This window comes from Carassius auratus, unplaced genomic scaffold (assembly GCF_003368295.1).
Source record: "Carassius auratus strain Wakin unplaced genomic scaffold, ASM336829v1 scaf_tig00217543, whole genome shotgun sequence".
In the NCBI taxonomy this organism is placed as follows: Eukaryota; Metazoa; Chordata; class Actinopteri; order Cypriniformes; family Cyprinidae; genus Carassius; species Carassius auratus.
Window position 1 is genome coordinate 47,501 of NW_020529116.1, and position 12,500 is coordinate 60,000.

Genomic DNA, 12,500 nt, shown 5'->3' on the forward strand with positions numbered 1-12,500 from the left:
CGTCACTTCATGAGAATTTACCGTTTCATTTGAGAATACTGTCATATCATAAACACAGACACTCAAAGATCTTCATGGCAGCCCATTAAAATAAATGTTTGGTTTACATGAGTAAATTGACAATATATAAAGCTACTGTTGTAGCCTACAGTAATAATAATACATCTCTATAATAATAATAATTATGCCTAGATGGTTGCTTGTTTTTTACTTGTTTTTTACTTGTTAGAGATTATCTGATTAATAGATCTTTTTTTATATTCCTAGACTTATTTGTTGCAGTTTTTTTATACAGTTATATTGTAAAACTTAAATACCTTTTTTAGTTTGCGGTGTTAGATTTTTGGCTGCATTTGAAGTTCTTTTTTGCATAAGAAAATAAATAATACTGTCAAATTCATGTTAGATAATAAAAATACTGTAATAAATACAGTAGTTCACCATGTATTTGTTCATGTTTTATTGAGGGATCTGTCTGAAGCACACCATAAAAAAATTCTAGCAATTTACACAGGGCTAGTAGTATATACAGATATACACCCAGGTATCGGATCAGTACTCGGTATCGGCCGATACCCTGAGCCCAGGTATCGGAATCGGTATCGGGAAGAGAAAAAGGGTATCGGAACATCTCTACTTGGAGATGAATATTATATGCAGCCCGAAGAAAAGTGTGAAGTGAAAAAGAGTATATAGGGAACAATATGGGAAAAAAGTGAAAGAAAAGGATTTAATACCAAGCATAATAGATACATTATTTGAATAATTTTATAAAATATATATATATATATATATATATATATATATATATATATATATATATATATATATATATATATATATATATATATATATATATATACAATCAGCTGTTAGTAAAAATATTATATAATTAAAAATAAAGATAACATAATAAAATGTGTGTGTATATTACAAAGTTATTAGTAAAAATATTATATATAATTATATAAACACACATATATATATACATGTATGTGTGTGTGTAAAATTAAAATATAATACAATATTACTATGATTACTATTATTATAGACTTGATTTGTAAAGGTTTTATAATACATAATGAAATACAATGATTTTATCAATTATTTCTGGGTTTATTGCGGACTCTCACCAGCTGTCCCATCTGAGGGCTTCCTCCATCGGTGAGCTTTCCTCGCAGGCTGATGAAGAGCCTTCCACCTGTGACGAGGTTTTCTTGGTAGACTGCATCTTGGCCTGAGGCTTGCTCTGTAGCAGCTGTCGCACAAGCCAAGACAACAGACAGGAGTTTCAGAAGGAAACGCATCGTTTCCAGTTTTTATGACTCATGCTGGAACGTAACAAATCTCTTTATATACATTATTGGCTGACATTATCAAAAAGGCATGATTGACAACTCAAAGGTAAAACCAATTCAATAACAGTTTCCAGTTGGACAAATTTCAAGAAACCATTTATTTATTTATATGTATATATAGGGTGAATGTTTTTGTGACCTCTGACCTTAGTGATAGTGCCCACGGCCTTGGTCCTGCCCTCTCTGAAGACGAGTCTCTGGTCCGGGTGGAAGTACTCGGGGGTCTTGATGAAGCGGAAGAGAACGGTGGCTTTGTCCCCCGTCCGTAAACAGTCTTTGTTCATACCGATGATAGTGGCCGTCTGTCTGATACTGCCACAGTGAACTATGATACAGAGAAACTCTTCACTAAGAGATACTACTATATCTTTTTAGATACAATTTGGATTTAATTATTACATTTTTTTTTTTAAACTATAACAAAAGCACTGATATTAGAAGCTGATATTGGAAGCATATAAGAGTCAAACAGAGAATCCATTTCTTTATGTATATTAAGGTAAAATGTAAGATTCATACTATAATATTGGTTAATATCCCCCGTAATGTTAAATGTATATTTTTAAACACTCAGTAAAATAACAGCAGTTTTTCCCAATACAAACATTAAAGTCTAATTTTTTTAAACGCAATTTTATAAAGGTAAATCTGTAAATCTATACTTATACTGATTATAACATAAAATAAAAGTGTAAGCAAGTGAAACAGAATTATCTGTCAAAATTTAAATATCCTCTGTTTCCCACAAAATGTCTATATAATAATTTGTTTTTATACAAATTATAAATTCATTAGAATTCATTTTAATTTACCTAAAAACTAATTATTATATTTTATTAGTACAACATTTTTAATAGTAACATTTAAAAGTAAAATTAGTTAATTTAAAATTAGTATATATATATATATATATAATTGTTTTTACATATTTAAGTAAAATGTTTTATTTATATGTTACATAGATATGTAATATTTAGACATTTGGATTTATAAATAAATAAAATGCTAAATAAATATTTGCTGCATTAAAAATACAAGTATTTTATTTTGGATGTTTTTGTATATTTTTTATTTCAAATTTATATGTTCAATATATAGTAAACAACAAGCAAATGGTTAAAATATCACAATAAACAAAAAAAATCATTTTAAACCTTTAAAAAAGTTTAATATAGATTACTTAACAAAAATCTTAATTAACTTTTATCATAATAAACAAATATCCAGTCTAATGTTTATTTTGAATATTTTGAATAAATATAAATGTTTAACCGACTATATTAAAATAATGTTAAGTAGGCCAATTTAATTTCATGAAATGTATTCGGAGTAAAAGTATAAATTTTAATTAGTAAAAAAATTCAGTCCAAATATTGAACATTTGTCTTGCCTACCCACCCATAGCTTGGTATCTCGGCGATATCGTCGTTGGATGGTGCAGTACGAGAATCTCTGCCTCAAACTCCCAGCATGCCTGTGGGTTGAGGCGGGGCGACACCATCACCATCCCCTTCCTGATCGACGAACGCTTGATCTTCTTCAGAGCGAATGAGGCAGTCTGGCCCCCATGCACTTCTTTAACAGGCATGCGCTTGCGGTGGATGGATTTGACGACGATGGGGATGAAGACGCCCAGAGGATCCGGACCGAGGAGCAGCGTGTCATTCAGCCGTATTAATCCACGTAAAGTAGTCCCTGATACTACAGTACCTACACCCTGAGAAACATACGAGAGCTTCAAACGATTGAGAAAGAGGTAGATAGAAGTACAAAGACAGTGTGTGTCGTACCGGCACTGAATATGTGTCGTCAATCTGAAACTCTGGCGGCTCGTCGTCCTTGTACATCGTTCTGGGAGACAGCAAGTTCAGGAACATTTTCAACAAGTCCATGTTTTCACCCGTCACATTCGAGATCTGGAAAATCGGACACATCCTACACACAAAAATAATGCTTTTGGTTTAACGTGCTCTGATTATATACATATCAGATGATATTAATACCTTGTTTAAAGTTTACGCTTACAAAGATTATTCAGGCAAAAAAGCATCTTGATTTACAACGTTTTTCAATTTAATTGTAGTTACATTTTTTTTCGCACCTGAAAAATATTTTTATGGCATTCTAGGCCTAAAACCTTAGGATAATTTCCGAAATCAAAAAATTGTGAGGCCCATCCTAAGTGTAAGTTTATGTAAAGTTTCAGTAAAATTACCTTTCTGAGCTGAAGTTTGAGGCTGTAACAATGACATCATCCTTGTTTTGCACCAAAACTGGTATTTTTCTGCATCCAGGAGACTTGAGTAACCTTTGTAATAACTTTAGCGTCTCTGCAACGCAAAACCTCACAACATTTGTCTATAAAAAACATACACTGTAGGCATTTGCGGGATATTGTTGATTAAACCAGGACATAATTTTTACTTTAATTTCCCAACTTAATTGAATTTTTATACCTTCTGAACTCCAAAAACCCAGTAACATTTGCACAATATGCGCAAGGATATTTATGAAATATCCTTGCTGCATATATTACACAAACATGCAGGAATTACACCACTAGTGTATAAGTTCCTCCACACAGAGAAGTCACAGGATATTACACTCAAACTACAAAAACGAATTTATACTCTCATATTGGTAATAGTATAAAATGTGTAAAAAAAAAAAAAAAACATAGAAATAAAGACGCACAACATCTGCAAAAATGCGTGGGCACCTGGGATCTTACAAAATGTCTATATATTGAAAATTATTTCTGTAAATAATTAATGATTAACATTATGCCGCAAATGTTGTTGATAAAACTTCTGTAGTACAATGAGAGTCACATTACCTTGTAAGATGTTAGCGGGACACATGTCTATCTTTGTTACAACTACGAAAACAGGAACGTTGAGCGCCAGAGCGAGACCGAGGTGCTCTTTAGTCATGCCAATGATTCCTGCATTACTTCCCACCTTTGAGAAACAGAAAAAGACGGGATTCATAAAACTTGAAACCTCAGAGTACATATACCTGTGGCACACCTACTCCCTCTCACCATTAGCATGCAGAAATCCGGCAGATGGCCAGTCATGCCAAATACGGTGGTCTTCAGGTACTTCTCGTGGCCCGCCAAGTCAATGAAAGTGATGACCTTCGATGACCTCTCGCAGATTTTGGTCCAGTCCAGGCTGCCTCCATGGCTGTCCGGTTTGTTGACCACCTGCCCCTCCTGGTCGAAGCCCAGGATGTCATTACCGACGCTACTCGTCCGGCCGCTCTCCATCTCGTGTTTGTGTCGGAAAAGCTTCTGGCGGGCAAATCCGCGACCGTTGTCAAGTTCACCATGTGTTAGCACACCCAAAAGTGTGCTTTTACCAGCGTCTACATTACCTACGACCGCCACCCTGAAAAAAGAAATGATTTTAAGCAAACAAACGTATCATTTTTTACAAAAATAATTTCTTTGTAAAACATCTTCTAACCTGACTTCCAGGAAGTCTGCCTCTCCCACTCGACGACGGATGAGATAATCCCGGACATGTCCTGCTGTTTCTGTCCTCTCTCTCAGCAGAATCAAGTCCGCATCAACCTGTTCACAAATTGACTGCACCGTAGCGACAGATGCTTCCATATCCCGCTCATCCAGACCATAATCACCCCCATCTGAGAGACAGAGAAACAAAGAATTTATCAACACTTCTTCATAGGACATTTTTTATGATTTTGAAAGAAATTGCTCATTCTCACCAAGGTTGCATATATTTAACCTAGTAAAAATAGTAATATATTTGAATATTCTTTCAATTTAAAATAACTGTTTTCACGTCTCACCTGTTCCCATTCCGACCACATAGATGGTTTCTCCGCATCCTTCCTCTATTCGCTCTCGCAGCTGCTTTTGTAAACACTCATACTGCTCTCCTGTAGGGCTGACCAGTGCAAACTGTACTTACAGAAGAAGAACGAGATATTTATTGAGCATGTATTTTAATATATTATAACGTCAACATTTTGGTATGCATTCCAAATATTTAATATCTCTTTACAGTGACCCCAAAAAGAATTTAGACACTTAAGCAAAACTTGAATGCCATTAAACTGGACTACGATATATTAAATATATTCTATTTTAGTTATGATGATAGCACAAGCATGCTTTTTAAATTATTAAAACAAAAATCTGTTAAAATAAAATTTATTTCACTGCTTTAGACAGCAGGCTATGAATGATTCTATTGGAGATACCAATATACTGGAATATATTCCATATATCTATGTATCCATATTGTATCTATGTATAAATTGTATCTACAGTGGGTACTTAAAGTATTCAGACCCCTTAAATTTTTCACTCTTTGTTATATTGCAGCCATTTGGTAAAATAATTAAGTTCTTTTTTTCCTCATTAATGTACACACAGCACCCCATACTGACAGAAAAACACAGAATTGTTGACATTTTTGTACATTTATTAAAAAAGAAAAACTGAAATATCACATGGTCCTAAGTATTCAGACCCTTTGCTGTGACACTCATATATTTAACTCAGGTGCTGTCCATTTCTTCTGATCATCCTTGAGATGGTTCTACACCTTCACTTGAGTCCAGCTGTGTTTGATTATACTGATTGGACTTGATAAGGAAAGCCACACACCTGTCTATATAAGACCTTACAGCTCACAGTGCATGTCAGTTCAACAGAGAATCATGAGGTCAAAGTAATGCCTGAAGAGCTCAGAGACAGAATTGTGGTGAGGCACAGATCTGGTCAAGGTTACAAAAATGTTTCTGCTGCACTTAAGGTTCCTAAGAGCACAGTGGCCATAATCCTTAAATGGAAGATGTTTGGGACGACCAGAACCCCTCCTAGAGCTGTCTGTCCAGCCAAACTGAGCTATCGGGGGAGAAGAGTCTTGGTGAGAGAGGTAAAGAACCCAAAGATCACTGTGGCTGAGCTCCAGAGATGCAGTCGGGAGGTGGGAGAAAGCTGTAGAAAGTCAATCATCACTGCAGCCCTCCACCAGTCGGGGCTTTATGGCAGAGTGGCCCAACGGACACATGAACGCCCCCATGGAGTTTGCTAAAAATCACCTGAAGGATTCTCTGGTATGAAGAGACCAAGATAGAACTTTTTGGCCTTAATTCTAAGCGGTATGTGTGGAAGAAACCAGGCACTGCTCATCACCTGTCCAATACAGTCCCAACAGTGAAGCATGGTGGTGGCAGCATCATGCTGTGGGGGTGATTTTCGGCTGCAGGGACAGGACGACTGGTTGCAATCGAGGGAAAGATGAATGTAGCCAGGTACAGGGATATCCTGGACGAAAACCTTCTCAAGAGTGCTCAGGACCTCAGACTGGGCCGAAGGTTCACCTTCGATGACCCCCAAGCACACAGCTAAAATAATGAAGGAGTGGCTTCACAACAACTCCGTGACTGTTCCTGAATGGTCCAGCCAGAGCCCTGACTTAAACCCTATTGTGTATCTCTGGAGAGACCTGAAAATGGCTGTCCACCAACGTTTACCATCCGACCTGACAGAACTGGAGAGGATCTGCGAGGAGGAATGGCAGAGGATCCCCAAATCCAGGTGTGAAAAACTTCTTTCCCAAAAAGACTCATGGCTGTATTAGATCAAAAGGGTGCTTCTACTAAATACCGAGCAAAGGGTCTGAATACTTAAGACCTTCTGATATTTCAGTTTTTTTTTTTTTTTTATATAAATCTGCAAAAATGTCAAATTCTGTGTTATTCTGTCAATATAGGGTGCTGTGTGTACTTTGAGGAAAAAAAGAAAATTAATTCTACTGCTGTAGACCGCAAGCTATAACTTAACCGTTCTGATCCATTTTTGCAAGTAAACTTCTTTTCATACGGTCTCTGTAATTTTAAGAATTCAATTTTATTTAGTTAAATGTAGGAATTTACTTGCATTATTATAAACTCTAAAAACATCAGAAAACTGGCAAATAATTTGAAAATGTAGTAATTTGAAAATCTTTAAGTTTGCTTTGATATTTTATAATTCTAAACCTAATCAGCTGAAATATTGTCAAAATGTTTTATCACTTAAAAAATCAGTATTTGTGGCAAAAACGGTGCTATTTCATATTGCACATTTTATTGCAGTTTTACATGCATTAAGAGTGCAACAACCTTAACTCGTGTTAAGGTTTGATCGCACACATGCACATAAATCTGGAGTCAGTGCAGTTGTTTCAGTGCCAGCTGGCGTTCACATGCACAGTCGACGTGTCACTCACGCAGCTCGATGCTTTGAATTCAAAGTTGTTAAATGTGTTTTAACACCACGCGTTTAACAAATAAACCCTTGTAATGGTTCATGCACCCGGAGAAGTGTTCAAACGAACGCTTAGGCCTGAGAGCCACCTTGCTGGTGAGGTCTAAATGGTCCTCGGCTTCCCCGTTCTGGTTGTCGCCGGCGTCGCTGCGCTCAGCGCCGGGCGAATCCTCCGCGCAGCCCGGGTCAGGTGCGAACATACAAGCCGGCACAACCGACTCCACCGCCGGGCTTAAGCTGCTCTCTGTCGCCGCCATGTACTCCTCCAGCCTGCGTCTGGAAAAGAGATTGATCCAGTGAAGGTTTGTTTAGCGGTTCTGAAACTAGAGTAAGTTTCGTATCAACTCTCAACTTTGTCACACTGACCTGCCCAGCGTAGTTCACATGCACTTTTTGAATTAGGAATAAGGGCCCTGTGGGAGACACGCCTACTCGTGAATAATTAATACGTTTTTTTTTTAAGCACGTCTGGAAAAGCCTTTGTAAACTTAAAAGTTTATTTTATTTATTTTAGATATGATTCTGCCTTCGAAATAAGATTCGTTTTATGCATGTTTTCACGTGGCGTACTTTTTCTTATTATTATTATTTATAAACTACCTACGTGCGTAATTTATGCATTTTTAAACCAGCTCTGGAGAGAAACGCCTACTCATTAATTATTAACAATGGAAGTCTGAAAAACTACTTTTAAAGAAAAAGTCTGATGTAGGCCTAATACGCGTAGCTCTCATCTGATATTCGTGTAGACGCCAGAATAGGACAACCATCAAGACACGCCTACTTGGTAATAATTCATTCACATCATTACATGTGCAAGCAGGCAAGTCTGAACATGTCTATCTAGAAACTATAAATTGAAACTTGTAAATATTATATATTGCGATATGTATCAAAAGACATCAAGACAAGAGATTGGGAAAAACGCATGTTACGAGTAGCAAATGTATAACACCCCCATCCCCCCCCCCTCCTTTTTTTTTTTTTTTTGCTGAAACATTGCTATTAAAATCGTCCTCTAGGAGGCTCTGAGGCGTATGAACACTAGGTGGCAGTGTTGTGCCGTGGATTGGAAGTGTGTCGGTACAGAATATAATATAATAGAACAGAATAATTGAATGGTTTATTTGAAAAAACAGAAACCGTTTTTATAAATGTTTATAAAGCATGTATTTTTCTTGTTATTATTTTTAGTTTTATTGTATTAGCGGTTTATTATTATTATTATGTGTATGTTGTTAATTGTGTAACATACATAGCATACATATAATTAAGATATATATTACATTTTGCTTTTAATATTGTTAATAAGTTCATAATAGTTTTCAGTCAGTTTAATCTTTACACACTTTTTTTTTTATAGGTCTTTTCTTGTGCTTGTTGCATATGCTGAGAGGACAAACTCATTAAATTAACATCAAATGATAAAAATACCAGAAAAAAAAAATAAAAAGATCAGAACGAACCCCTGACACTTCTGTTCGTTTTAACAAGGTGACAATTACTGTGCATATGTTTCCTTGGCAACTGATCCAGTTATGTTTCGGTGCCAGTTTTTGTTTTGCAGTGCGGTGTGCGTTCCTTTCTAATGCGAACCGCACAAGCAGTGGCCTTTGCTTTTTCTGTGCAGCTACAGATGCCTGGAAGTGTCTGGAACCTCCTCCCGGCAAACTCTTCTGTTTTTTTCAGTTGGTGAAATGGAGTGTAAATTGGTTTCATGAGTCTGTTTTTGAGTCCATGTGCTGCACAGGATTGGTAATTTGTGTCCGCAGGCAACAATCAAGTGCAAAACAGTGAAATCTGAACAATTGCAACACGGCAACAAACACACACACACCCACACCAAAACATAAATAAAGAGAGAGAGTGCAAAAATAGAAACCAAAAATACTATGTTCAGAATGCATATGTTATGATAGAATAAGCCAAACAGAAAGAATAAAAATAGTATGATATTGCAAACATGATCCAATCTTTTGGCAGTCTGATCGTACAGTACATCAGATAATAAGTGAGTTTTCATGCTATGTTACTATAATTATTACACACAGACACTGCAGAAATGGTGTAATATGTTATTCAGAACATGCTTAAGTGCTGGATAGTCTCAGACTCAGACGTCACTGCCACGGACCGTTGGCTAAACAATTTAAATAATAATCATAATAATAAAAATAAGCAACAAAATATAAGCGTATAAATAGCACAGCTTATTGGTTAATGCCATAAATGGCAGTTTCGTCATCTGTAATTCAGTACAGATAAGTGGGACCGGATCATTCGCTGTTCACTTACAAACCTCTGGCCTGTTTTAGTTATTAACCGCATCACGGGCAGATTTTACCTCACGCCAGAGGTGGAGGATGACTCTCTGACCTCAGTTCCTGTCCATCAGTGTGAGTCAGACGGACAAACACGGGGCTGAATGGAGAGACGGGCCGGACTCGCTCCTCGCGCAGAAACACAGGCCTCTTTTGTGCAGCTTGATTGAAATTCAGCGGCTTGTGGAGTCACAGGCCATTCTAGAGCTGTGGCCAATTAGGAAGTTGAGAAACCAGGGGTCTGTGTCTGGTTGAGCTGAAGAAAAAGTGCGAGAGAGCACTCAAACACAGCTGAGTGACATATCCTTAAGTGTCCTCAGGTTTTTAACGGGCCCAAGCCAGCCAGAATAAACTGTTTCGACTGGTTGACCCAAAATGCTGAAAAGAAATAGTGCTGCACCTCATAAAAATGTTTTTTGCTTTCTATTTTCGAGCTTTATATTAATAACCTCTCGGGCAGTTTGATTGACGTTCTGTAGATGGCAGTAAAAGACTCTTGCAGCTGGATGGATGTGTTTTATATGCTCACGCTGTCTATCACTCACTCCTGGGCTTGTGTATGGGTTTTATTTATGATAACTGGGTAATAAAGACCCTCTGTACTTCTCTCTTATGTTGAGACGTGAAGATTGTGAAGGATGTGGTTGCTTATGTGCATCCGTATGGCTTCCTTGTGCGGGAGTCTGTGCTTCAAAATCGAGGCCCGCGTTATTGCTACACACTGAATGTGTGAGGAAATGACTTTGTACACTCAAAATATATGGCTTTGACAGCTGCCATGGCACTTAAGGACACGCCTGCAGAGAAAATAGTTTGGAGGACTGGAGTATATCTTTCTAAAAATGTAAATAGTCAAAAATAAATAATAATGATAATGCTGTTTATTATTATTTTTTTAAATATTTACTTTGTTTTATAGTATAATAATAAAGTTGTTGCTATTTTTTTTATTATTTATATTTTGTTATTATAGTTTTATTAATAATAATAATAATAATAATAATAATAATAATAATAATAATATACACATTATTAATTTATTTAGATTTTTTTCAGATAATATATTAGATAAAAAAATAATATATAAAATTTAATATATGATTATTGGTGTTGTTCGTTTTAGCTAATATTTTTTACTGTTAACAGTAACATTAGTTATTGTTATTATTGGTAGTAGTAGTTCTCATTAGAGTTTCTATTAATTTCTTTAGTTTTTACTTTACGATTTTTTTCAACTAATAAAAATATTAAATAATCTAATAAAGTTATATATATGAAATATCAGTTGTTATTATTATTATTTAGCTAATGTTATTATTTTATTTTTTTCTTTTTAATAATAATAATAATAATAATAATAATAATAATAATAATTGGTATTAGTTCTAATTAGAATTTTGATTAAATTACATTTTTTATTAGATTTTCTTTTCAAATAATAATATGAAATAATATAATAAAATATATAAGATATAATAGAATAAGATTAATATAATATATTAATATATTTATCTCTATTATGATTTTAATAATTATTTCTTAATAGTTTCCTTGTATTGGTTTTAATTTTTTTTATTTTTATTTTCCTCTAAGTATATTCTCTCATGCCCATATATTAGAAGATAAAATGATGGAAAACACAGAAAAAAAAGAGGGGGAAAAAACAAATTAATATATAAACAAACAAACATTTAGAATTGTTTAGCTTGTGAAAGATATCACTATAACCCGAAGCTGGAGGGGAGGGGCATCATCAGCAGAGTGCTTGATGATGTCATCAAAATGTAAAAGTCCGTTGAGAGGCAGAACCAATAATTAATTTGAATAAAAGATTAAGAACCTTTTTTTTTTATTATTATTTAAAAAATTTTTTTTTTTTTTTCAAGTGACGTGTATGGCATTTCAAAATAAGTCAAAGAGTGTGTATTAAAGTAAATGAGGTCAATTTTAATGTAACGTTGATTTGGAATCAACCATTTTTTACCGTCAAAAATATTGCACACATCATCTGTACACTATATCATATACAGCCCACTTTTACACTTTTACTATATGCTGTCAAAAGCTTGTGTTGCTGTTGAAATATATATAAGGCTAATATTTCTGTGTTCATATGCATATCTCCCACATCACAAACACCGATACATCTGTAAGTGTAAAAGTAGTTCTTTTACCTGTTTGCATATGTTTAGCAGCTTCACACATTGTCTTAATGCACCAAAAATGTCATCCAGAGACTCCCTGACTCTTGGAAAATGATGGGGCGGAAAAGCCCCGAAGCATCATGGGAAAGTTTGGAATTGTCACCAGGCTGCCTTCAAAAATCCATCACGGCAAAGAGTTTTGCGCAGTCACGACCTCTGGTTTCCTAAAATCTCCAAACGCTGCCAAACATTTAGAAACGGAAAACCAAAGTTCAGTGCGTTTTCCACATCTGAAACCTCATGAATTGCAGATGATTTCGCGCAAGAACAAGACGCCGGAGATCTGGATGTTTCACATGTTCCCTGGCGCCAAGGACACCTGCTTAGA

General features: G+C 35.4%; 1 pseudogene; it reads right to left on the bottom strand.

The window, feature by feature from the left end:
* The window catches only part of LOC113101114 (GTP-binding protein 1-like), an 11,196-nt pseudogene extending 3,189 nt beyond the window's left edge, over window positions 1-8,007 (bottom strand).
* Window positions 8,008-12,500: the final 4,493 nt, after the last annotated feature.